The 26,283-nt window shown below is 46.3% G+C and overlaps 1 protein-coding gene across 1 annotated transcript in view; it reads left to right on the top strand.

Moving 5' to 3' along the window:
* Positions 1–11,529: 11,529 nt before the first annotated feature.
* The window catches only part of LOC145401213 (zinc finger MYND domain-containing protein 11), a 643,482-nt gene continuing 628,728 nt past the window's right edge, over positions 11,530–26,283 (top strand). The window contains exon 1 of the mRNA XM_080273521.1: positions 11,530–11,587. The gene's annotated coding sequence lies outside the window, so the exon portion shown is untranslated. The remainder of the gene's footprint in view (positions 11,588–26,283) is intronic.

Below are 26,283 nucleotides of genomic sequence, written 5' to 3'. Positions count from 1 at the left end.
ATGCACATGCGTAATTGATTCATGAGAGTACGATGGCTATGTTCACATACTGCGTTCCCCTGTGGCCAGTAGGGAGAGGAGTGGGAGATTTTATACCCAAATGTTCTGGCGAGACTTAATATTCCAACCTGTAAGCCATACCTGGGCAACTGGGATACTGCCAACCATCCCAGTCGTCTTGAGGAAACAGTCCTGGTGCGATTACGGCTCAATGCCACCATGGTAACGCACATAAAACCGTACATGGAAAGACGCTTTCCACCGCACTGTGACATCTGTGATGCGGTGTTTCCTATCAGTCATATCATCCTGCGCTGTCAGCGATTTATTTGTGAACGTGCTTCACATATAAATTACTGTGACGTTCCCTTCACTCTTTCCACCATCCTGGGTGATGGGGACATTATTATGACTGATAAATTGATGGCTTTCTTGAGAAAGACCGGACTGATCAGAGTGATGTGACTTTTTTACTGTATGATTTTGGTTTTTAGCTACTGTAAATATTAAAATATGTATATATTGTACTATTAATTAGAGCTGACAGTTGACATATTTGAAATAGTTCCTCCTCTCACTGATCTATTTCTAATTGTTATGCTGGGTGTTTTTAGTCCTACCTCTCATCCTTAAGACACCAGCGACTGAGCGGGGTCCTCTTTCTAGACCGGAAGTAGAACACTCACAAAGGAACAGGGCATAAAAACTCGGCAGGATACCTTAACACATCTATTGTCTTAATTCAAACTCTTTACAATACGTACACAAAGATATACTGAATATGGACGGGGTACAGTGACAGAGTTATTACTATTGGTACAATGTGTCCATAAGCAACGTATTGACGTCGGGGTCAGTGTACAACTTTAATTCAATACACATATTTATAACAGGTCACAAGGGCACAGTATAGATGTTAGAGTTAATGCACAATTGTCATTTAATACACACGTCAGGATACTCTACATACGGATGGAGTGAAGCGCCAAGCTAATCAGTACTAGCATACATATCACATAGGTGTGATGTCTATACCTGAGTCACGGTGCAAGGGAATGTCACTTAGCCACGGCGACACTGTTCACACGTTCTGTCTTTGTGGACCATTCTTAGTAGGTTAGTCTCGGGCTGCCACTAATACATTTACCTGGTTCCAAAGGGCTTGGGTATACACACAGTACCTTGGATAAGTTAGGGTAGGAACCTTGGTGTATTACTTCTGTCTCACTGTTCACATTCACTAACTGTCCTTTCTGGTGTATTGTTTCTGTCTCATTGTTCACGTTCACTGACCGTCACCTTCTGGTGTACTGTTTCTGTCTTACTGTTCACATTCACCAACTGTCACTTTCACTAAGTCTTTGACACGACTCTGGAGGTGGAAGGTGTCGTCACTGGACTGCTGATGCCTGGGGTTTACAGAGGTGGCGCCCAGGAGTGGAAGAGGGCCCCTCGGGAGAGCTCTCGTGTAGGAGGCACGGCACAGCTCTCAGGGGCATCACCGCCTGGGCGCGTGTCCAGTCTGGGGTGCAAGGAGGCCCTTTCCGTCTGGGGGCCTCGACCTGGAAAGTGGCCCTCGGGACTGGGGCCAAACAGCGTCAGGAGTTGGGCCCGCCGCTTCTTACTCCAGGCGGAGGGTCGACGGGGAGCGTGGCCTGAGCGGTCCCGCCTTGGGGTCTGCAGGCTGGCCCTGGGAGACCTGGTGCTGCAGTCACCTACAGGGTGGGGCGCTGTCAGGGGCTGGCTGCGGCACGTCTCCTGCGGGGCGTTCGTCAGGGGCCGGCGTCATCCAGAGACAGGCCGTAGGGCAGGAACCCGGCCTTTTGGGACAGGACTTCGCCACCACTCCTGGAACGACAGCACCTCCAGGGAACCACACCTAGAGGGAGAGAGAGAAAAGGGCGTCCCACGCAGCCGAGAGGTAGTGAGCCGGCCGCGTAAGGGGCCTTCCCCTCCAGGAGAATCCTTGAGAATGCAGACAAAGGGCGTACAGTGGCCATCCCTTCCCCAACGCGTACAGTGGCTGTCGTTGCGGTTCCGCAGTCTCTAAGGGCAGCAGCAGAAGGACGTACAGTAATCGTTCCTTCCCCGGTATGTATAGTGGCCGTTACCACGGCGCTGCTCCCAAAGGAGGAAGAGGCAGATGAGGGACGTACAGTGGCTGTTCCCTCCCCGGCACGTACAGTGGCCATTGCCGCAGGTTTGCCTGCCCAACGAGAAGTAGCTGAGGGACGTACAGTGGCCGTTCCCTCCCCAGTACTTACAGTGGCTGTTACCGCAGGGTTACTCCCGTAGGAGAAGGAGGAGGTGGGTGAGGGACGTACAGTGGCCATTCCCTGCCCGACACATACAGTGGCCATTGTCGCGGCTCCACTCCCCCTGCCTTTGCCTGTCGGTGTGTGCTCAATAGCTAGCACACCAAGGCGGTCTCCAGATGTGGCTGCAGCAGAAGGACGTACAGTGGCTGTTCCTTCCCCGGTACGTACAGCGGCCGTTACTGCGTGGCTGCAGGGGGAAGCAACTGAGGGACGTTCAGTAGCCGTTCCCTACCCGGTACGTACAGTGGTCATTACCACGGTGTTGGCTGGGACTGTATCTGGAGCAGTCCAACCCTGATCCTGGTGAGGGCGGCTCTGTCTGTGAAGTAGTGTCGCATTCCCGCGACGTCGCAGTTGGGTAGGTTGAGAGGAAGAGGGACTCAAGGTAGGGGCGCCCCGGCGCCCTTCTTGCTCTGGGCCAGTCCCACACTCACCTGGCCCGCCGTGGTGTCCTCCTGGTGTGAGGGTAGGGCTGCGGCTCCGTAGCAGGGTGGGGGGTCCGGCGGTGGAGGCATGTATTTTACTAATATTGATGTCCCCTACATTAAACCCTGTTCCTCGCCTGACAGTCACCGGATGATGAGTGCATGTGTCCAATATAGAAAGGTACTGGGCACTTGCAGTTGATGGTGGTCTGTTGGACAAGGTCCTTCACTTTTTGTACATATTATGTGAATACATTATACCATCTTGCTTAAGTTATTCTCATTAGGGCCGACAGCTGACGTATATGGAAATGTTACTGACTCATCTGGTTCCCTTTCATATATTGATGTCCCCTATATTAGGTTGTGCCTCGACTGAGTCACCAGATGATGAATGCAGGAATGTAATGTAGAAAGGCATTACATATCTGCAGTCGATGGAGTTCTCTTGGTCGAGTTATTTTTCTTTTAATCTAAAATACACACCTCCGCCACAGCCAGACCAGCCACCCCACCACCCCCCACCCCGCTGCCGAGCTGCAGCCCCACCACAACCCCAGAAGGACACCATGGCGGGCCAGGTCAGTGCAAGAATGACCCAGAGCGAGAAGGGTGCCCCTACTTTGAGTCCCTCTTCCTCGCAACCGACCTAACAACAACCACGCAGGAAGAAGAGACGACCTCGCGAGCGGAGCAGCATTCACCAGGTTTGGGGTGGGACTGCTCCAGAAACAGTCCCAAACAACGCCGCGGTAATGGCCATCGTACGTACCGGGGAGGGAGTGGCCATCATACGCCCCTCAGTTGTTTCCCCCTGTAACACCGCCACAATGGCCATCGTAGGTGTGGGGGAAGGAGCTGCCATCGTACACCCTTCAGTTACAGACCCATCTGGAGACGGCCTCGGAGTATCAGCTATTAACCCCTTAACCGCGGGCTTGTTTTGCTTTGACTTGCGTCTCCCGCGGGAATATTCGCGCTCCGGCAGACTCTCAAAAAATATTTGCCAAAAATCAGTTATTAGTCCTAGAATATTAAAATCACATATGCTTTTGGTACATACCTTCAGCTTTCTCCTGGGATGTTTGTTGAGCCTTTGTCGAGTACCGTAGGACTTGTGGAGACCTCTGAAGTTGGGTAACGAAGTCTCCACTTTACACTTCCTGACAACCCGTAATATGATTACCACAGCCTGATATTATCACTAGAAACACTATTCTATGATTCTCAAATAGTTTGGAATCCATACTAAAAAAAAAAAAAAAACAGTGAAAGCAATGAAAATTACGGGGGCGTATGACCTTCCCACTTGACATCGTTCGCTGCTGGTGTTCTGTCATTTATTATTCATAAAAACACTCACAGTTTATATTTCTATTACTATATAACACATATGTATCTACAGTCTTTATCCATAAATTTCCTTCAGTAATAGTAGTTTATTGTCACTGTAGGCATTCAATTTCTCTTTCAGTAAAATACATAGCATTCACTTTCTCGTCCTGTATACTAGCATTGAAAGTGAATGTCACTTTCACCTTCACTCTCATAACTCATAGTATTCATACATGCTAGAGTGAAACTTTCACTTTCATTACTCCTAGTATATATACTCGTATTCTTATACTACTACTCATTTACATTTCTATTTACTTTCTCTAATTTATTTACATTATTTACATTTCTATTTTATTTACACTGTGTTAAGCACTGTCACTTGCAGTAACTTATAAAACTATTTTTCACTGTTCACTTATATTTACATTCATTGCTTTCAGTTGCTGTTTACCCATTATTTACACATTATTTACAATTCCACTTGCACTGTTTTACTCACCAGAAAGATCGTAGTCACTCTCTATCATTTGTCAGCCCTTTACCTCTTTCCACATGCGGTTTAGTAGGGGGTAGAGGTCACAGGGCCCTTTGCATGGGGCTAAAAAGCGGAGGAATTTAGCAGGCGCAAATCCGACGTACTTTCACCTTGAAAGACGACAGTAAACTGATACTGGTGGGCCGGGGGCGGGGTGGCTTACCTAGGGAGAAGGCATTACTGCCAACGTCAGCCTCGTGAGAGCTCTGAAACGATTGGCAGGAAATCTAGACAATACATTATAAATTAGGTAGTTCCAGGTGAATGTAAATATCACTTAGGCTTCTCCCTTCCCTCCTTATATATATTTTTATTACGAGAATAGATTATACGGCATATTTCAAGGGGAAGTAAACAGCGAAAATTAGCGAACGAGTGCACGTGAGGTGTTGTCAGGCGATAATTAACCAATTCCAGGTGTATGGCACTATCACTTACCTTATTTCTTTTTTGTATATATTATTTGGTATAAGAATAGGGCAATGGATGAAATCAGTGGAAAATTCCAGGGAAGATTTACTTAGCATAGAATACAGTGTGGTGGCCTGCAATAATTAGGTAGTTCCAGGTGAATGTAAATATCACTTAGGCTTCTCCCTTCCTTTCTTATATATATTTTTATTATGAGAATAGATTATACGGCATATTTCAAGGGGAAATAAACAGCAAAAATTAGCGAACGAGTGCACGTGAGGTGTTGTCAGGTGATAATTAGCCAATTCCAGGTGTATGGCACTCTCACTTACCTTATTTCTTTCTTGTATATATTATTTGGTACAAGAATAGGGCATAGGGTTTATTTCAATAGATGAAATCAGTGGAAAATTCCAGGGAAGCTTTACTTAGCGTAGCAGGGCCGGGCAGGCGAGAGGAGAGGGTAATGGAGGGGAGGTAGGGAGGGGAGTCAAGAACGGGGAGAAATGGCTAAATTGTCAACAATGGATGGGAGTACAGATGAGATTAGGAGTGCTGACTAGTGTTGGACATTGGCAGTACTGATAGATGATACAAGCCACCACTTGAAAGCCTGGGCAAATTCAAAATAACACAGAATCACAAAAGTGATGCCCCGTGGTATGATCCCTTGCTCCCAAGCGTCACGAAAGTGACACCCTGCAGTTAAGGGGTTAAGCGCGCTCCCACTGGCAAAGGAAGGAGAAGTGGAAATGCGAACACGGCCATCGTACGTGCCAGGGAGGGAGCGGCCATCGTACGCCCCTCATCCACTTCCTCCTCCTCCTACGGGAGTAACACTGCGGTAACAGCCATCATACATACAGGGGAGGGCACGGCCATTGTACGCCCTTCAGTTACTTCCTGGAGGGCAGGCAGAGCCGGGGTAACGGTCATCATACGTACCGGGGAGGGAGCGGCCATCGTACGCCCCTCATCTGCCTCTTCCTCCTCCGGGAGCAGCACCGCAACAACGGCCATCATACGTGTGGGGGAAGGAGCAGCCACTGTACACCCTTCAGCTGCTGCCCTTAGGAACTGCAGAACCGCCACAACAGCCATCGTACGTGTGGGGGAATGAGTGGCCATCAAACACCCTTCATCCGTAGTTCCTAGGGCTTTCCTGGAGGGGAAGGTCCCTTGCGCGGCAGGCCCACTACCTCTCGGCTGCGTGGGATGCCCTTCTCTCTCTCCCTCCAGGTGTGGTTCCCTGGAGGTGCTGCCATTCTCGGAGTGGTGGCGTGGTCCTGTCTCAGTCCTGCAGCCGACCAGTGGACGACACCGGCCCCTGACGGACGCCTGGCGGAAGAGGTGCCGCAGCTCCCTCCTGACGGCACCTCGCCCTGCACCCCACCGACGAGGCCCCAGCACGAGGGCCACCCATCAGGTCGAGACCCCCAGACAGGAGGGCCTCCCTGCACCCCACTGACAAGGCCCCAGCACGAGGGCCACCCATCAGGTTGAGGCCCCCAGACAAGAGGGCCTCCCTGCACCCCCCCTACCAAAGCAGGCCTGGGCAACGACGTCCCTGCGGGCGGTTCACTGCTTCCTACAGGAGGGCTCCCCAGTCGGGCCTCCTCCCACGCCCGGGCACCATCTCTGTTAGCCCAGGAACTAGGGGCATAGTGGCTACCTCAATGCATCTCGCACGTCACGTATAAGTGCAGACCCCAGAGACAGGCAAAGAAAGGACAGTGAAACAGTGAGGGAAATGACATAAAGTGACACACTGTATCAGTGAACACTAAGACACAAAATAATGGTCAGTGAACATGCATAATAAGATAACTGGACATAGAGAAATTTTGTGTGAATAAACCCCCATTACACTCCCGCTCCATCAAGTAACATGGAAAATTCCCAAATCCCAATTCCCTAGAGGACGATGCCCCTCCCACCAGGTCCTCCCCCATAAAAACCCTAGGACCTCACCCCTGCACCAAGCACCACCACCAGAGATGAGAATCCACCGAATAGTATGGTGCCCCCACAACCATCCGGCCATCAGACTACGAGGAACCTACCAGCTCCTCCATAACCTCTGCCATGCCACACAACCTTCTATGCTCCAGCTCACTCTCAACCCATACAAGGAACCAAACCTCGCAACCCACCACTGGATCTCTCTCCTCCAACACATCACCCCGGCCCACCAGACATCCACCTCCAGCACATACCACCTCCAGTCACGGGGCCGTGACTTTTGACCGTGGATGGTGGTAAAATACTCACCTCCGCCGCCACTGGACCAGCCACCCTGCCACCCCCCACCCCACTGTTGAGCTGCAACCCCACCACCACCCCAGGAGAACACCACGGCGGGCCAGGTCAGTGTGAGACTGACCCAGAGCAAGAAGGGCGCTGGGGCGCCCCTACCTTGAGTCTCTCTTCCGCACAACTAACCCAACAACAACCATGCAGGAAGAAGAGACGACCCTGCGAGTGGAGCAGCATTCACCAGGTTCAGGGTGGAACTGCTCCAGAAACAGTCTCAAACAACATCGCAGTAACGGCCATTGTACGTACTGGGGAGGGAGTTGCCATTGTACACCCGTCGGTTGTTTCCCCCTGTAACACCACCACAATGGCCATCGTACATTTGGGGGAAGGAGCGGCCATCGTACGCCCTTCAGTTACAGACCCATCTGGAGACAGCCTCGGAGCATCAGCTATTGAGCGCGCTCTGACTGGCAAAGGAAGGAGAAGTGGAACCATGAACACGGCCATCGTACATTCGAGGAGGGAGCGGCCATCATACGCCCCTCATCCACTTCCTCCTCCTCCTACTGGAGTAACACCGTGGTAATGGCCATCGTACATACCGGGGAAGGCGCGGCCACCGTACGCCCTTCAATTACTTCCCGTCAGGCAGGCGTAGCCATGGTAACAGCCATCGTATGTACCGGGGTGGGAGCGGCCATCATTCGGCCCTCATCTGCCTCTTCCTCCTTTGGGAGCAGCACCGCCACAATGACCATCGTATGTTTGGGGGAAGTAGCGGCCACCGTACGCCCTTCAGCTGCTGCCCTTAGCAACGCAGAACCGGCACAATGGCTATCTTATGTGTGGGGGAAAGAGTGGCCATCGAACGCCCTTCATCTGTAGTTCCTAGGGTTCTCCCAGAGGGGAAGGTCCCTTGCGCGGCCAGCCCACCAGCTCTCGGCTGCGTGGGACGCCCTTCTCTCTCTCCCTCCAGGTGTGGTTCCCCAGAGGTGCTGCCGTTCCCGGAGCGGTGGCGTGGTCCTGTCCCAGTCCTGCAGCTAACCACTGGACGACACCGGCCCCTGACGGACGCCCGGCAGAAGAGGTGCTGCAGCTTCCTCCTGATGGTGCCTCGCCCTGTAGGCGACCTCAGCACCCGGACCCCCAGGGCCAGTCAGCAGGGCCCAGAGCAGGGCCGCCCGGGCCCCACTCCCCCACGGCCCTCTGACAGGAGTAAGAGGCGGCAGGCCTGGCTCCTGGAGTTGTTTGGCCCCAGCCCCGAGGGCCACCTACCAGGTCGAGGCCCCCAGACAGGAGGGCCTCCCTACACCCCACTGATGAGGCCCCAGCACAAGGGCCACCCTTCAGGTCGAAGCTCCCAGACAGGAGGGCCTCCCTGCACCCCACAGACGAGACCCCAGCATGAGGGCCTCCCATCAGATCGAGGCCCCTAGACGGGAGGGCCTCCCTGCTCCCCCCTGTCAAAGCAGGCCCGGGCGACAACACCCCTGCGGGCAGTTCATTGCCTCCTACAGGAGGGCTCCCCAGTCGGGCCCCCTTCCACACCCGGACGCCATCTCTGTTAGCCCAGGAACTAGGGGCATAGTGGCGACCTCAACCATCTCGCACGTCGCGTATAAGTGCAGACCCCAGCTGAGACAGGAAAAGAAAGGACAGAGAAACAGTGAGGGAAATGACATAAAGTGACACACTATATCAGTGAACGCTAAGGCAGAAAATAAGGATCAGTGAACACGCATAATAACTGGACATAAAGAAACTTTGTGTGAATACTAGTGGCGCGAAGAAGGAGAAAACTAATGAACAAGTGTCGCCGCGGCTAAGTGACAATTCCTGGTGCCACGACTCGCGCTATAACAAGTGTATAGAAATATTAGCCAACCTGACCTGTATTCCACCCATATGTAGTGCATCCGGTCCAGAACATTAAATGACAATTATGCACTGATTATCATACTGATGTCATGTTCTATTAACTATTAATACCTATGTATATGTGAATTCTGCCCTTGACATCTTTGTGTATTTGTGTGCGTTTTGTGTTGGGACACCATCTCTGTCTTCCTGTCTATTCCATATCCAGTGTCTCACTGTTCTTATATTGTATGGTGTGTTGAACTAATACAATAGATGTGTTAAGGTATACTGCCGAGTTTTTATGCCCTGTTCCTTTGTGGGTGCTTTACTTCCGGTCCGGAAAGAGGACCCCGCTCAGTCGCGGGCGTTTTTAGGACGAGAAATCGAGCGAAAAACACCCCGCATAACATTATCATTACTGTAGGTTTAGTTATTTGTCTTTTTAGGATTTAGTATAGGTTAGCGATTTGTCTGTTAGGTTATTAGTTTTAGGGACTTTAGGTTTTAGGCTTTTTTTTTTGTTACATAACGTAAGGTTTACAAAAAATCTAAAAAATAAAAAATAAATACAATAATAAAGGAGCGTTGTGGTGTTGATGTGGATGTGATAGGAAGCGTTATGGGGAACACACTGAGGTGGTTTGGCCATGTGGAGAGGATGAAAGGTGAAAGACTGACGAAGAGAGTGTATGTGAGTGAGATGGAGGGGGGAAGAGGGAGGGGGAGGCCGAGGATGAGATGGAGGGATGGGGTGGAGAGGTATATGAGAGAGGGGGGTGTGAGTTGGGAGCAGGGCAGTGAAATGGCGGGGGACAGGGCGACTTGGAGGCGATTTGTTTGTGGCCACCCCAAACGGGATTGAGGCGTCTGGCAATATATATATATATATATATATATATATATATATATATATATATATATATATATTTGCCTTAATGACCAGAGGCTTCGGCCCCAATGGTCGACAGGCAACAAAAAAAAAAAAAAAAAAAAAAAGGGCGAGTTTAGTCGGGTTTCAGGTCAATTTTGAGTGAAGTTCAGTCGGTTTTCAGTTCAGTCTGAGTGTAGGGCAGTGCTGTTAGTGAAGTTTATGAAGTGTTGCTGGTAAGCATTACGTGTTAATTACAGTTAGTGAAGATTGTTTTCGGTACTTGTGAAAACAGAGAAGTGTTGTCAAGCACTGAGTGTAATAAGTGTTGTCAGGCATTAAGTGTAATAACAGTTAGTAAAGTTTGTATAGCTCCAGTGCTTGTGAGAACAGTGAAGTGAAGTAGGAATGCATTAAGTGGAATTACTTTGAAAATAAAGACAATGAACTTTTAGGGGCCAGTATTTATTTTCGCCTCAGCTTATCTTGTGTACTGTACATCTAAAGGCTGACCATAGGAAGAACTATTCACTAGGCAACGTCCTTCCTGTACTGAACTACTGCTGTTGGAGCCTGTGGCAGTGTGGGGCGAGGACGTAACACTACACTGAACTACTACTGTTGGAGCCTGTAGCAGTGTGGGACGGGGAAGTAACACCCTGAAGCCCTCCTGTCAGTGCCAAGAACTGCATTAAAGTCGCCCAAGACCAGGAGTGTGTCCTGCAAGGGGCACTGATCCACAACAAAGTCAAGTTTGCTCTTTCCATTCAAGGTCAGTCATCTCAGTTGGAGCGTATTACACTGCAATAACAGAGATGAAACTCAATGAGTGCTTCAGTCTCACTAGCATTATACACTCGTCAACCGGAGTAACCCTATCGACACAAGAGACAAAGTGAACAGCAACTGCCACAGCGACACACCAAATGGGCACCATCGTCACAGCCGGATCCTGTACCCTAGTAGGCTACTTGTAACTATCTCACCATGCCCTGGTCGCTTCACTTCAGAGAGTGCAGCTATGCCGACCCCGAATCGCCTGTATTATTTTCTGTAATTAAAGCAAGTAAAATAAATGAATATTATTATTATTATTTTCATTCCTTAAGTGCATTGGAATCACGTCTCCTTTTTTCAAAGTGCTGAATCCGGTTCCACATGAATCTTCAGGACGGCCAAATGTAGTTTCATTAGAGGGATGATTTGATTAGTTACCAAGGAAGCTCATTCCTAACTCATAAGTAGTGCACGTTTCGTGCGCCCAGTTCTTAGATGTAGAAGAGGTAGCGCCGTCCCGTCAAACAACCCGGCTGTAGTTAAACTTGCCGCCATGCTGTGAAATGCATTTCTGGAAGTTTAAATGTACTAACTGCTATATATATATATAGATATGTCACTACACTTCACGTAGGAATAAGGGTTGTTTTATCTTATATGATTTGGATTTATACTGAGAAAATGAGTAAATATTAATCACGTCATTAAGAAATGCTATTGTTTACAAGTGTCAGTAAAGAATCGTCCAATGGGGTCTTAAGCTGACGGATTTTTTCCCTCATCATGAAGCCAAGTAAGGATATTTCAGTTTCAATAAGAGGAAAAGCTTTTGAATATCCTTGGATGTGTAGAAATAATCATCTGTGTGTAGGAAAAAGGGATATATGCAAAGTTTACATGACTTAAACCTGGCGGCATTGCATGTCGCTACCTTGTTTTCAAGTTTCCCTCTGTCCCTCCTATCTCAAGTGTCGTTCATGAAGTTCTGGTATCAGCGTTGGCATTTTAATACGATTTAGTTAATATCTCGTATTGTTCGTGTGTGACGACATCGTTCATTGCGGTACCCATGTTTGGATCTTTCAAACTTTGGGAATAATTGTTTCATCAGTTAAGGTGTGCAAATATCATAGACCATTCAGCCCAGCAGTTTGGCCCACCTATTCAGTCATATCATTTGTCCATGGCATATGCTGTCTGCTTGCATGGCCATCTTGACCAGTGTTGTCAGGTTGGTGGGTGCTGTTGGTGTCCAATCCTTCTCGAAGTCACACCCAAACTATCATTTAGCCCCAGTATAGTCGTGATGAATAGTTCTCGGTTAAATTTTAGAAGTGACCAACGTTTTCTTTTATTATTATTTTTATGGGTTCCAATGCAAAATACTGTGTTTTAAATAGTTTTGACCTTCATTTTTCGGTGAAAATCCCCCTTTTGGAATTTTGAGTACGATTTCCAAAAGTGGGCTTGCCCCCTAAATCAAGATAAAAAGTAATTAAAAACACACTGTTTTGCATTAAGCTAACCTAACCAAACCTAGGGCCTGACATAGACCGAGTGCACACGCCTGCACCAGCCAATATGACGCAACATTTATCTGCTACTGAGCGATAGCCTAACCTAAGCCACTACATGACTACACCTACAAAATTTGCTCCTCCGAGTCAAACTGGGCTTAAAAGGTAACTCTTAGTTAGAATAGTTTGGGGACATAATATAATGAAAAGTGGTAATGTTGGTTACGGTACTTCTAAAGTTATACCTAGTTCTCTGACACTATTTGTTATTTACTGTGATTTTTTCCTGCATTTGAGCTTCAGACTGCGGCAGTATTAATCACCACAGCCTTCTCATTCTACAGTTTTAGGGAATTCCAGAAAATTAGGCTGCCAGTCCAGTGCTGATGGGCGTACAAGTAGCACTGGAGTTATAATGACCACCCTATACCTCCCCCACATCTGTCTCAATGTCTGAAGGCCTCTCACTCTTTACTACACGTGTCCAACCTGACCCTGATCCCTTAATTACCAACAGCGGAAAGTTTTCTCCCGCTGTCCCATCCTCCATCCACTCCATATCTTTGACTGTTTCTCTCTCTCTCTCTCTCTCTCTCATCCAGAGTAAAATCCACCATTGTCTCCACTCGTTCTCTTATCCCCAACCCTTCACTGAACCACAATTATCCCCTCCTTGTCAATACAGTGTATCCTCGATAAACGGAAGGGATAGGGCCCGAAAAAAACTTTCGTAATTCAAAATTTCGTATATCGGAACAATTTTCCCCATTGAAATATACATAGAAAGGGGGGGGAATGCATCCGAGGACCCCCTCAGACACCCCACCAAAATTTTACCCCTCCTATTTTGAAGTAAGTAATTCCTGTAGATGTAGAGAATGAGGTGGCCATTTTCTTGTACGTCTCCTTTTTCTTGGTCACAGTCCCAGCGGTGGAAGCTATCTATCTATCTGTCTATTGCCAGATGCCTCAATCCCGTTTGGGGTGGCCACAAACAAATCGCCTCCAAGTCACCCTGTCCCCCGCCATTTCACTGCCCTGCTCCCAACTCACACCCCCCTCTCTCATATACCTCTCCACCCCATCCCTCCATCTCATCCTCGGCCTCCCCCTCCCTCTTCCCCCCTCCACCTCACTCACATACACTCTCTTCGTCAGTCTTTCACCCTCCATCCTCTCCACATGGCCAAACCACCTCAGTGTGTTCCTCATAATGCTTCCTATCACATCCACATCCACATCCACACCACAACGCTCCTTTATATCCTCATTCATCAGCCTGTCTCTCCACGTGACTCCACAGGCTCCTCTTAAATAACTCATTTCCACTGCTCTCACTCTTGACTTGTGTCCTTCCAACAATGTCCAAGCTTCACTTCTGTACGTTAGAGTTGGTATCACAATACTGTCATGTAGTAACTTTTTCACTTCCATGCTCACTTCCCTGTTTCTTATCAATGCTTTCAAGGAACCAGCAACCTTTCTTCCCTGCTGTACCCTTTCAAGCACTTCACCCTCCAAACCTCCATCCTTACTCATCACACTACCCAAATACTTAAACGTACTCACATTTTCCAATTCTTCACCATCCAACCTCGCTGTACATTCACTAACTTCACCTCTCTCAAAGACCATCACTTTACTCTTCCCTACATTCACCTTTAGGTTCCGTTTCTTACACACTCTCTCAAACTCATCCACCAAGCCTTGCAGCTCCCCTTCGTCTTCACTCAACAACACAGTATCATCTGCAAACAACAGTACAGAGAGTTTCCAAACACTATCCTCTCTCACCAGGGCCACTCCAACATCCACTACCCTACCTTGTACCTCTTTTATTACCCCATCCATGTACAGATTGAACAACCATGGAGACATGACACATCCCTGTTTCAAACCAACTTTCAAAGAGAAAAATTCACTTAGTTCACCATCCACATGCACTGCAGCCTTCGCACCATCGTACATACTCTTCACAGCATTCAACAACTTCCCATCTACTCCATATATTCTTAACACTTTCCACAATCCTTGTCTATCCACCCTGTCATATGCTTTATCCTCGATAAACGGAAGGGATAGGGCCCGAAAAAAACTTTCGTAATTCAAAATTTCGTATATCGGAACAATTTTCCCCATTGAAATATACATAGAAAGGGGGGGGAATGCATCCGAGGACCCCCTCAGACCCCCCACCAAAATTTTACCCCTCCTATTTTGAAGTAAGTAATTCCTGTAGATGTAGAGAATGAGGTGGCCATTTTCTTGTACGTCTCCTTTTTCTTGGTCACAGTCCCAGCGGTGGAAGCTACAAGGCCTAAAACACGCCCAGTCTCCGAGATTCCCTGCCTCTCCTCATGGCATCTTATAATTTCCAATTTCCTTTCTAAAGTTAGAGTATAGTGCTGCTGCTGCTTTGCAGTGGGCTCCCCTGATGCTAGAGATGATGCAGGGCGCTTGGGAGGCATGTCTAAACAGTACAAAAAGGTGTATAGCTGCGAAAATATCCTCACATACAGCGAAACTGCGATCGCCATCAAAACATGGACAATTCCCTGTCAGGACAATTCGCACCCAAGACAATTCCCAGTTATTCTATAAATACTGTACACTCAAACCTCAATTTTAGGGACTAAATGGGGAATCAACTTGTTCCTTACTTGAATATGTCCATTGTTTTACCGCATATGCCTGTATAAAGACGATCTTATTATGAAATGCAATGATTGTATCACTTATTTATATGATTATGAATATTATTTTACAGGTACTGTATTGTGGTAGGTGGTGGCAACCATCATCCACTCACTTGATGTAGTGCTACCTACTTCTTCCTTAACCTTTATCATTCTTTTTCTGTGCCTGACCTCCTCTCTTCCTATTTCTCCCATCTTTCCTGTCACTTCTTATTGCTTTTCTTTCCTTTACAGGTGGCTTTACATTGAGTGACAAGCCAAATGGTTTCCTGTAAGCCAGGAAACCATTTACAGCGCTGGGTGGTAACCATATAACCAAACCATACGTGCTCCCTACGTGTCAACAAGTGGGTTGGTGGAGGGTTAGTGCCCCTCCCCGTAAAACAAATAACTCAAAGTCAAATGACCACCCCTTACGGGATTATGGCGCCTGGCAATAGATAGATAGATAGATAGTATAAAGAAACATAGTAATGTGTATAACCTAAACATTACGTATTATTTTTGAATGGTCTTGTCAGTTTGTCAGGTAGAATATGGAGTCCCTTAAAACCGAAATCCCCTAAATCGAGGTTTGAGTGTATAGTTAGTATTGATTGATTAATAGTATAATAACTAATTTCATGGGGAACTATCAACAGCGTAGGCTTTGGATATTATCTAAAATTTGCACGTGTAGTCAATAATTAACTTGCTTCTGCCTCACTGTAGTCAACTTTGAATTATAATCTGATGTCTCTTATAGGTGTCTTCAGTAATTTTTATTGTAATTTTTGGATGCAGTTGGTTGAGATTGATTGGTTAGCTTAGAATATATACATAATATGAAGATTATTCGTATAATTTTAGAGTATGTCGATTGTTCACTTGAGGTTATTAGGCATTTATATATATGCCAATGTCTCATATGTAGCCTTATGTTAAACGATGAAGTGAAACATCGTATGTCACCTGATTCACGTTTCAATATATATATATTTTTTCCGTTAATACCAACTATTTGATGCCATATTTTACATTTATTATAAAAAGAATAAACCACTATCACCTTTATAACTCGAAAACTAATAGTAATCCCTCTAATATCCGAACGCCCAGTATCTGAACATCCCCACTAACCGGAGATAATTGTCCCGGGTTCCAATATTCCCAAAATGGTCCGAAAAACGCAAAAAATTCGAAAAAAAAGAAGAATTTTTCCCGCCTGTAATTTGAACTTGGCGCACGCGGCACGGGACAGCTTTGTTGTGGCGCGTCATTCCTCCGATGTCCGATAGAGCGCCACTGCATCCTCCCCACTTTCCGCCTGTCTCTCGTCGTCATGGCTGCCCACGTGCTCGCTTTTGTGGTGGTGCCTTACCTGCTGCAGGCACTCCTGCTGCTCTCGTGCCTCTCCTTCGTGTGTGTGATGATGGCCCCGCCGCCTGAGAAGAGGAAGAGAGTGGTGTTGACTCTGGAAAAGAAACGGGAGATATTGGAGAAAGTAGATGCGGGGTGGTCTTCTTCCTGCATCCTCCGCGAGTTCAACCTGGCCCGATCTACTTTGTTCGATATCAAGAGATCCTGAGACAAACTCATGCAGTACACGGCTGACTTCTCGTTGAGAAGCAAAAGCAACGTGGAGAGGAAGGTGATGTTTACTCCCAAGTTTGCTGAAATCGACTGCTCCACGTTGAGTTGGTATCGACAGCAACGTGCTGCTGGTGTGATGGTACGTGGTACGGAGCTGAAGGCTGGTGCTGAGAAGTTCGCCAGGCTTCACGACGCCCTAGACTTCAAGGCAACCGAGGGTTGGCTCTTCGCGTTCAAGTTACGGCATGGCCTTACCAACCATAAAGCTCATGACGAAGCTTTGGACGCTAACGAGGATGGAGTAGAGGAGTTTCGGCACAAGGTGAAGGGCTTGATCGACAGGTAGGGCCTCACTCTCGGTCAGATTTACAATGCTGACAAAACTGGTTTATTCTATCGCTCTTTGCCAACGAACACTCTAGCTGAGGAGACGGAGATGCGTGTACCTGGCCGCAAGCTCTCCAAGCAACGGATATCTGCTTTGTGTTGTGCCAATGCTGACGTCATGCACCGGCTTAAGCCCGTTATTGTTGGCCGTGCAAAGCAGCCTCGGTGTCTTCGTGGGGTGATGGATGTCGTTCCTAAAGTCTGGTACCATTCTTTGAAGGCATGGTTTACAGCCCAGATCTTCAAAGACTGGTTCCACCGCCACTTCGTCAAGGAGATCATACATTACCAGACGAAGACACTGGGAATCCCGTGCAGCTAGGTAAAGGCCCTCCTTGACCTTGACAATGCACCTGCCCACCCGTGCGGCAAGGACTTGGTGGCTGAGAATGGCTGGATTAGGTGCATTTTTCTGCCACCAAATACGACTGCTCTCATCCACCCAATGGACCAAGGAATGATCGTGGGAACAAAGCGCCTATACTGAAGGAAGTTCCTGGACGAGGTGATGATTGTTCTCGAGGACTAGGACGAGCGCAGGGAGGGACGGGACATGCAAGGCCAGCGGACTTTGGAAAACCTTCACTGCTACAACATCAAGTCTGCAATCTACAACTGGGCCAGTGCATGGAAGGAAGTCCCTGTCAAGACTCTAGAATATGGTTGGTCTCATCTGCATCTCGGAACGGATGTGGAGTACGATTTTCTAGATTTCAACGTGGATGACTTCCATGCATGGCTACGTACGCATGGCGACGATGTTGATACGGACGATGTGCGTGAGTGGTTGGATGACGACGAGGGCGATCCTGGGTATCAAACATTGTCTGATATCGAGATCGCATCTTCAGTTGCAGGTGTCAGTACCCAGCTTGAAGATTCCGACGAGGACGGTGACGATGATGCGGACTCCTCTCAGCATGACACTACTCCAGCCATCCCCAAGCTGAGCGCAGTCCGGGAACACCTAGAGTTCGTTCTGGACTACCTGGAACACCCGGACTGCGACAGGGAGATGGGGCCCTTGGGACTTGTGGAGGAAGTGCGTGCTTTCATGCAGCGCATCATCAATTGTCAGAATCGTTGTTCCTTGCGTCAATCAACCATTGACAGTTTTTTCAGGCCCGTGACCCCTGCTGTGCCCAGCCCTGGCTCCACTCCGTTGCCTCCCCAAGACAGGACCTCATGCTCTGAGCCACAGCCCAGCACATCAGCCACGGTGGAGTCACCACTCGACGTGAGTTTGCGTCTGTCTTCAGAGTCGTCTGCAGTGGGTACGCCATCACCACGACCCAGCGACGCACCCCTAGGTCACCTGCCAGTGATACTCTCGGACTCTGACAGTAATTAAACAGCAAGAACTTCTCCACTAGACCACACGGGAATTTACAGTGTTGTGCAGTGAAAAAAACAGTGTGTTGTGTTAAGGATTTACAGTTGTGAGTGAGAAGACAATTTTGGAACAAAATTTAACGTAAAAAGACTTGTTTGTTTTTGCTTTAGAAAATGGTTAGAAGAGTGGGAAAAGTTAAAGTGCAGAGTGCAACACTTAGTAAGTTACAATGGAGCATAAGTTAGACAAGAGTGCGCACTGTGAAGAGAACGGACTTCTGAGTGCGATTGACTAAGTTTAGTGCAAGACTTCATGAACAGTGTACTGCAAGTGCTTCAGGAAATCCTTCTTACTGTCAGAGTCCGAGAGGAGGCAGTTATTCATCGAGATGGCCATGGACTTGCTGTAAGTAGGCAGAATATTTCATACTGTACTTTTTTCCGTACTATACCTACCTCAAACACCTCATTTCACTCTTTAATGTCCTTTATTGGGGTGAATAGGGTGTTAGGAGCTATGCATGTGAAGTAGGAAGGTGTTTTTTCTGAGTTAGGCTAGGTTAGGGTCCATAAGTACCAGTCCAGGATCCAGGGACTTGTAAGTACCCAGAATGTTGAATATTGTATGAACCTACCTCAAAACCCTCATGTTATGCTTCTTTTGCATTTATTTCAGTCTTTTATGTGCCTGATTGGTGTGATTGAGGTCTTAAATAGGTGCTATGCATGTCCAGAGGGAGTTGTATAGGTGTTTCTCTGAGTTAGGGTCCATAAGTACAAGTCCATAAGCTGGGGCCCAATATCCGGACAGGACCACTATCCGGACCTGCCTATGGCTCTATTCCGTCGGATATTGAAGGGATTACTGTACTTGCTAAATAAACTAATATGTAAATAAATGACAGGGAATCGTCCTGATGGCGAATTGTCCTGAAACTGTGGACTCAACTGAGAAGCGTATGAATAATCGTTTATCAGAGAGGGGTTAGTTCGTTTTCTTGCTGCAAGTGAGCACCCATTTTGAATTTTTCGTATTTCCTTTCGTATCACTTTTTGTATCATCGAGACAGATACCTTCGTATCGTGGAATTTGTCCTATATTCATCGCTTTCGTAACTTCGAAAATTAGTACCTCGAGTTTTCGTTTATCAAGGACTCACTGTACAGTATCTTAACTGGCACTGCCCTCAGATCCACTCTTACCTGAGGTATGACTTTCTGACCTGCCTCCTATTACACACACACACACACTTGGGGTCAGGCAAGATGTGATCAAGTAGAGGTGCTAATTAGCTTAGGCTTCACAATGCTTGGTGGAGAGTGGCTAGGTATGGAATATTGGGCCATATGCTATGCCTTATCAGTTTTTTATATGAATTCCATGTCCATAACAGCATTGCCCTGCACGTGCTCAGACATTTTCACAAACGTTCAAAAAGGAACATCTCGCAGCCGTTTAAATTTAGGTTCAAATCGTCCTCCAAAGTCGCCCAAACTGATGGAAAATGGGTGCATCTGACAGGACTTGATCTGGACTCTATATATTAGTGAGAAAGATGAGAGGTTGGTGAGACCTACTGGTAGGTTAGAGAACATTGCTCGTGTTATGTTAGGTTGGGTTGAGTAGAGTTAGGTTAGGTATGGATAGATTAAGTTAATTAGGTGTAGATAGATGAAAACAGGGAAAGCTGCAGGTATGGATGGGTGTGCTGTGGAATGCCTGAAGGATGGTGGAGTGACTATTGTTGACTGGTTAGTAAGATTGTTGAATGTGTACTTTGAGAAAGGTATGGTGCCAATTGACTGGGCAAGTGCTTGTGTGGTCCCGTTGTATGAAGGCAAGGGTGATAAGTATGAATGTACTAGCTTTAGGGGTATAAGTCTGTTGAGTGTTGTAGGTAAGGTGTATGGTAGAGTGTTAATTATGAGAGTTAGAGAGGGTACAGAGGGAGTGATTGATGATGAGCAGTGTGGCTTTAGGTGAGGGAGGGGATGCGTTGATCAGGTGTTTGCTGTGAGACAAGTGTGTGAAAAGTATTTAGCGAAAGGCAAGGATGTGTTTTGGGCATTTATGGATTTAGATAAAGCATATGATAGAATGATAGGGAGGCTTTGTGGACTGTTTTAAGATTGTATGGACTTGATGGTAGGTTACTAAAAGGGGTGAAAGGTTTTTATGTAAATAGTAGAGCGTGTGTAAGAGTGGGAAATGCTGTGATTGATTGGTTTCCCGTGAGAGTGGGGCTGCGACAGGGATGTGTGATGTCGCCTTGATTGTTTAATATTTACATGGATGGTGTTGTACGGGAGGTGAATGCAAGAGTTTTAGGTGGAGGTCTGAGTCTGGTGAATGTTGATGGTGGAGAGTGGAATCTGAAGCAGCTTCTGTTTGCAGATGATACTGCACTGGTGACTGATTCAGAGGAGAGATTGAGACAGTTGGTAGAGGAGTTTGGAAGGGTGTGTGAATGGAGGAAATTGAAAGTAAATGAGAATAAGAGTAAAATGATGAAGTGTATGAGGTTGATAGATGGTAGGGGGATGAATATAGTTTTGAATGGTGAGTTGCTTGAGGAGGTAGATTGTTTTAAATATCTAGGGTCACATGTTGCTGTGGATGGAAGAATAGATGCAGAAGTGAAGTTTAGAATAAATGAAGTAGGAAAGGTGCTGGGAGGAATGAAAAAAGTGTTTAAATGTCATTCGCTTAGAATGGATGTAAAGAGAAGGCTGTATGAGGGTGTTGTGGTACCGACTGCATTATATGGGGCTGAAACATGGAATATGGGTGTAGCAGAGAGGAAAAGTTTGAATGTAATGGAGATGAGATGTCTGAGGAGTATGTGTGGAGTGACGCGTATGGATCGAGTGCGAAATGATGAAGTGTGAAGGAGAACTGGAGTTGTTCGGGAGATGGCTGGTAGAGTTGAGCAGAGGGTGTTGCGATGGTTTGGGCATATGGAGAGAATGGATAATGAGCGATTGGTGAAAAAGATAACCAGATCTGATGTGAGAGGTGTAAGGCTGAGAGGAAGACCACGAATAGGATGGATGGACAGTGTGAAGGGAGCGCTGGATGCGAGAGGGATGTCTGTTGAGCAAGGAAGAGTGGCTGTGCGTGCCAGAAATAAATGGAGAGAAATTGTGAATGAATAAGTGATGACGCAGCCCTGAGGGGATATTCTCCCGCATTTGGTCTGATCAGCTAGTCAGGTCAGGTGCGGGTAAGGGGATGGGTCTGTTATGATGTGGCAGGGGTAAACCAGTTCTGCTGTCGGGCCCTGCTGCGGATGTCACTGATTGCATTGTGCAGTTGACCCTTGTGCGGTGTGGTGCGGTGAGGATCTGTCCGTTCTCCCCTTTGGGGCTAAGATGCGAATGAATGTGTTTGAATGAATGAGTAAATGGGGAGTGTGTCGTCCTGTCTCGGCTACCTCCCTTTCCTTGGGGGAAGCAGCCTAGGTATATAGATAGATAGATAGATTTTGTTAAGTTTGAATGACGCTTTAAATTGGAATAGGTCATGTGCTAGTTTCTTCGGCACTGAAGGGGAGCCAACCCTGGTGGTGCTGTGCAACACAGGCATGGAAGAGCAGCTTTGACTTTTGCTTGGGAGCAAAACCTCCCAAACCTTCATTATACGGGTGGTCCCTTACTAACAAATGGGTTACCTTCTGAGAAACTACCTGTAAGTTGATTTTTTCATAAGTCGAAAATGTATCAAATACAAGAAGTCAAAAATGCATTTCTTGTGTGTATTTTTAGTTAGTTGTTTTCTTGAGAGGGGCACTAACCCTCCGCCGGCCCACTTGTCACGTAGAGAACACGTGTTGGTTGGTTATAACGTTACCACCCAGCGTTGTAAATGCTTTCCTGGTTTACAGGAAATCATTTGGCTTGCCACTCAGTGTAGAGCTACCCCAAAAACAGGATATCACTACACTAAGTGGGTGGATGATGGGCGCCCCCACCTACCACAGGATGGACAGTGAGAGACTGATGAGGAGAGTGTATGTGAGTGAGGTGGAGGGGGGGAGAGGGAGGGGGAGGCCAAGGATGAGGTGGAGGGGGGGAGAGGGAGGGGGAGGCCAAGGATGAGGTGGAGGGATGGAGTGGAGAGGTAGATGAGAGAGGGGAGTGTGAGCTGGGAGCAGGGCAGTGAAGTAGCGGGGACAGACGACATGGAGGCGATTTGTTTGTGGCCACCCCTTACAGGATTAAGGCGTCTGGCAATAGGTAGATAAAAAAATGCATTTAATATACCTAACCAACTGAACATCATAGCCAAGTCAAGCATACCTTAAACATGCTTAGAACGCTTACGTTAGTCTATGGGTGGACAAAATCATTAACACAAAGCCTGTTTTATAATAAAGTTTTGAATATCTCGTGTTATTTATTGAATACTGTACAGAGATCGCCAATTTCTAGAGTCCAAGTTCATGTTCGATGGCCATTATGGGCTTGTCATCTTCATACTTGGCAGTTATAGTGAGTTACATCTCAAGAATAACTGCCTTCCTCTTCACACCAGTAGCAGGAGAAACAGTTGGGCATTTTGTAGACATGATAGAGGCACAAAACACAACATAGGTACAGGGTCGGTATCCAAAAAAATGCTTGCAACATAGAACACTGTAGAACATTTGAGCATCAATTGTTTACACTAGCGACCACCCAGCCAGACTGGGACTTGGCTTGCTGCCACTGCATTTTACCGCATATTGCAAGCCTGGGAAAAGATCAAAATTCATATTTTGTAGTAAGGTTTCTACATTCATAAAGTCGAAAATCGTAAGTCGACGGTTCATAAGTAGGGGACCACTTTTATTGTCAGAAAGACCTCAGTCAGTCTGGTGGGGGAATGGGACATTATCTCTCACACGGGCACAGCTGCTCCCAGTGCCATGGACATTATCTTTCACACGGGCACAGCTGCTCCCAGTGCCATGGACATTATCTTTCACACGGGCACAGCTGCTCCCAGTGCCATGGACATTATCTTTCACACGGGCACAGCTGCTCCCTGTGCCACTTTTTATGCAAAGGGAAATGACTCTACCTGTCATTTAGGATAATATAAGTATTTAGCACGAGCCACAACTGGATTTTTTTTTTTTTTTTTTTTTTTTTTTTTTAAATGCAAGGAAGAAGGAACCAAAGGCCAGAAGCCCGTAAGATTGTTCCCTCCACAAAAAAAAAGTATATATGTACAGTAAAAGTCCTATTATTCGGCAGTTGATTGTTCGGTAGATCCGACATTTCGGCAGTTTTGAGAAATAGTCCCATTTACGAAAATCATTGATTGTTTGGCATGTGTCCGGAATCATCTCGGCAGTCTAGGAAGTGATATCTGTGGATTGTAGGCCTAATGTTTCATTACACTTCTGTATGTTCACTAATTTCTATATTTTTATTCAGATTCAGGTATAGTACTGTATTCATTACAATATTGCACAGTAACATACACTACAGTAACCATCCCCACCAAATTAGCGAGGGTTACGTTCCAAGCCCCCACGCTAATTCTTGAAATTCTTTCATTCTTGATGCCTTCATGAAAATGACTTACCGGTAATTGAGTAGCCCATGACACTGTAATGCATTACCCATAAATAAATGTTGCTTGTTAAATCAGTTTCCCCTTTGTTTTTAGCTGTACGGCTGTGACAGCTCTAGTATTTTTATTCCTCAGCATAATGGTGGGACTGTCCTGTTTAACTGAACCTAACCTAACCGAGTTTAACTGTATTTAACCAAACCTAACCTAACCTAAAGTCAGAAAAATACTTAGAAATAAACTGGAGGAATATGAATTGCTAAGGTCTCTCTGATGAAAGTTAAACGTACATTTAGTTCTCATTCTTTTGTTTGTTTTTGTGCTTAACGTGAAAGAGAGAGCATTGATGCAAACAGTAATATATCCCATTAACCCTTTAATAATCTCCGACATTGAACAACCTTTTACAGTACCGATGTCAGTGATGTTAAGTTAGTGTGAGCTATAAAGAAAACTGAACAATTATGGGGAGGGAACGAAGGTCACTGGTATGTTTGCATGACTACGCTACGATTCCAAGCAGTTTGGTGGTCGGTTAATCTCAGATGTTTTCGCCCATTTGGTAAATACACCGTAACTTTATCAATCTTTCCGTGACTCATAGTGAATCATAGCATGGGTTTAGGAAGCTAAATAACACATTGCTAGGTGAGCCAGACGATTATCTTCCCATCTTTAAGAAAAATAAATTGATTTCAGAAGAATGGAAGAACTTTATGTACTCAGAGAGGGATTTAATTTCTTCCATTTTCTTATAAGATGTGAAGATAATCGTCTGGTGCACCTAGAAATGTGTTATTTAGCTTCCTAAACCCATGCTATGATTCGCTATGATTGACTGGAGAATTAATAAAGTTACGGTGCATTTACCAAATGGGCGAAAACATCTGAGATTAACTGACCCCCTGACTGCTTGGAATCGTAGCTAGAGTCGTGTAATCATACCAGTGACCTTCGTTCCATTCCCGTAATTGTTTACAGTTTTTCCATAGCTCACTAACTCGACATCGGTACTGTAAAGGGTTGTTCAATGTCGGAGGTTATTAAGGGGTTCATGGAATACATTACTGTTTTCAGTACTCTCCTTTCACATGTAAACAAAAAAAAAAATGAACAAAAGAGTGAGTGCTAAATGTAAGTTATAACTTTCATCAGAAAGACCTTACCAATTCAGATCCCTTTACTTTATTTTATGCAATTTTCCGACTATTTTATTTTGTTTGGAAAAAGTACTGTATACAGTACTCATAGTGAGTTTTACGCCAGGTACCCCTTTTATGGATAAGGGCTAAGGCGTTGCCCCTGGGTAGAGGACTTTGGTTTGGAGCGTGTAGCATTTTATGACCGGATGCCCTTCCTGATGTCTACCAATGACCCTTGGGTGGATTCGATCCTTCGACCCTTCGGTCAGAGCGGAGCGCTCTAACCCACTTAGCCACGGCTGCTACACTCACTCCAAACATATTTGTAATAATATAAGTAGTGATGAGTTCACCAATACAAGTGATGTACTGAGCTGGTAGGCAATATTCCGTATCATTTCGGCCATCCAGGAAGTGTTATCTGACTTGTATGCCTACTGTGTCATTACACTTGTATATGTTCACTAATATACAGTATATATATATATATATATATATATATATATATATATATATATATACATACAATATACTGTATTTCAGATTCAGGTATAGTACTGTATTGATTGCAGTATTGTACAGTGTACAGTACTCTCTCCAAACACAGTTGTAATACCGTACCGTAAGTGGTGATGAGTGTTCACCAATATAGTTAAGGTACTGAGTGGGTAGGTTTTTGATTATTCGGCCAATCTAATTTCTCGGCATCATCCTGGTCCCATAGATGCCGAATAATGGGACATGTACTGTATACAGTATATATCATCATCTAATCCTGTGTTGCCCCATGAGGACCGTAGGAGTCCAAGGCTAGGCAAGTTGGTCTGGTCCTGACATTTAAGATGAGAGTGACCAGTCTCACTCATCACTGAGTGGCATTACATGAGCAGTAAACCCCATCTTCCCCTTGGATATAAACCTACCCAGGCTCAGTCCGACTGGAGCACTTTAATTACCCACTCAACCTTCAGGTGCCATAATTTGTTTATATGGTTACCACCCAGTATAGTAAATGATTTCCTGGTGTACAGGAAACCATTTGGCTTGTCACTCAGTGTAGAGTCACCCATAAACAGAAGGAACAGGAAAGAATGAAGGAAAGAAAGACAGAAGAGGAAGGGAGTAAAGAAGGAAGGAAGAGAGGAAGGGGCAGTCACCTGAGAGCAACACTACATTGAGTGAGTGGATGGTGAGCAACCCCTCCTAGTGGCCACATATATACTGTATGGAAAAAAAAAAAAATCTTCATTTTGAGATGCCTGTTCAAACTGCATTTGAAAGAC

Source organism: Coenobita brevimanus, chromosome 55, assembly GCF_032717465.1.
Source record: "Coenobita brevimanus isolate Jiangsu-jjx chromosome 55, ASM3271746v2, whole genome shotgun sequence".
Classification (NCBI taxonomy): domain Eukaryota; kingdom Metazoa; phylum Arthropoda; class Malacostraca; order Decapoda; family Coenobitidae; genus Coenobita; species Coenobita brevimanus.
The sequence above is the reverse complement of the archived record's forward strand: the minus strand, read 5'-3'. Positions and strand labels throughout refer to the sequence as shown.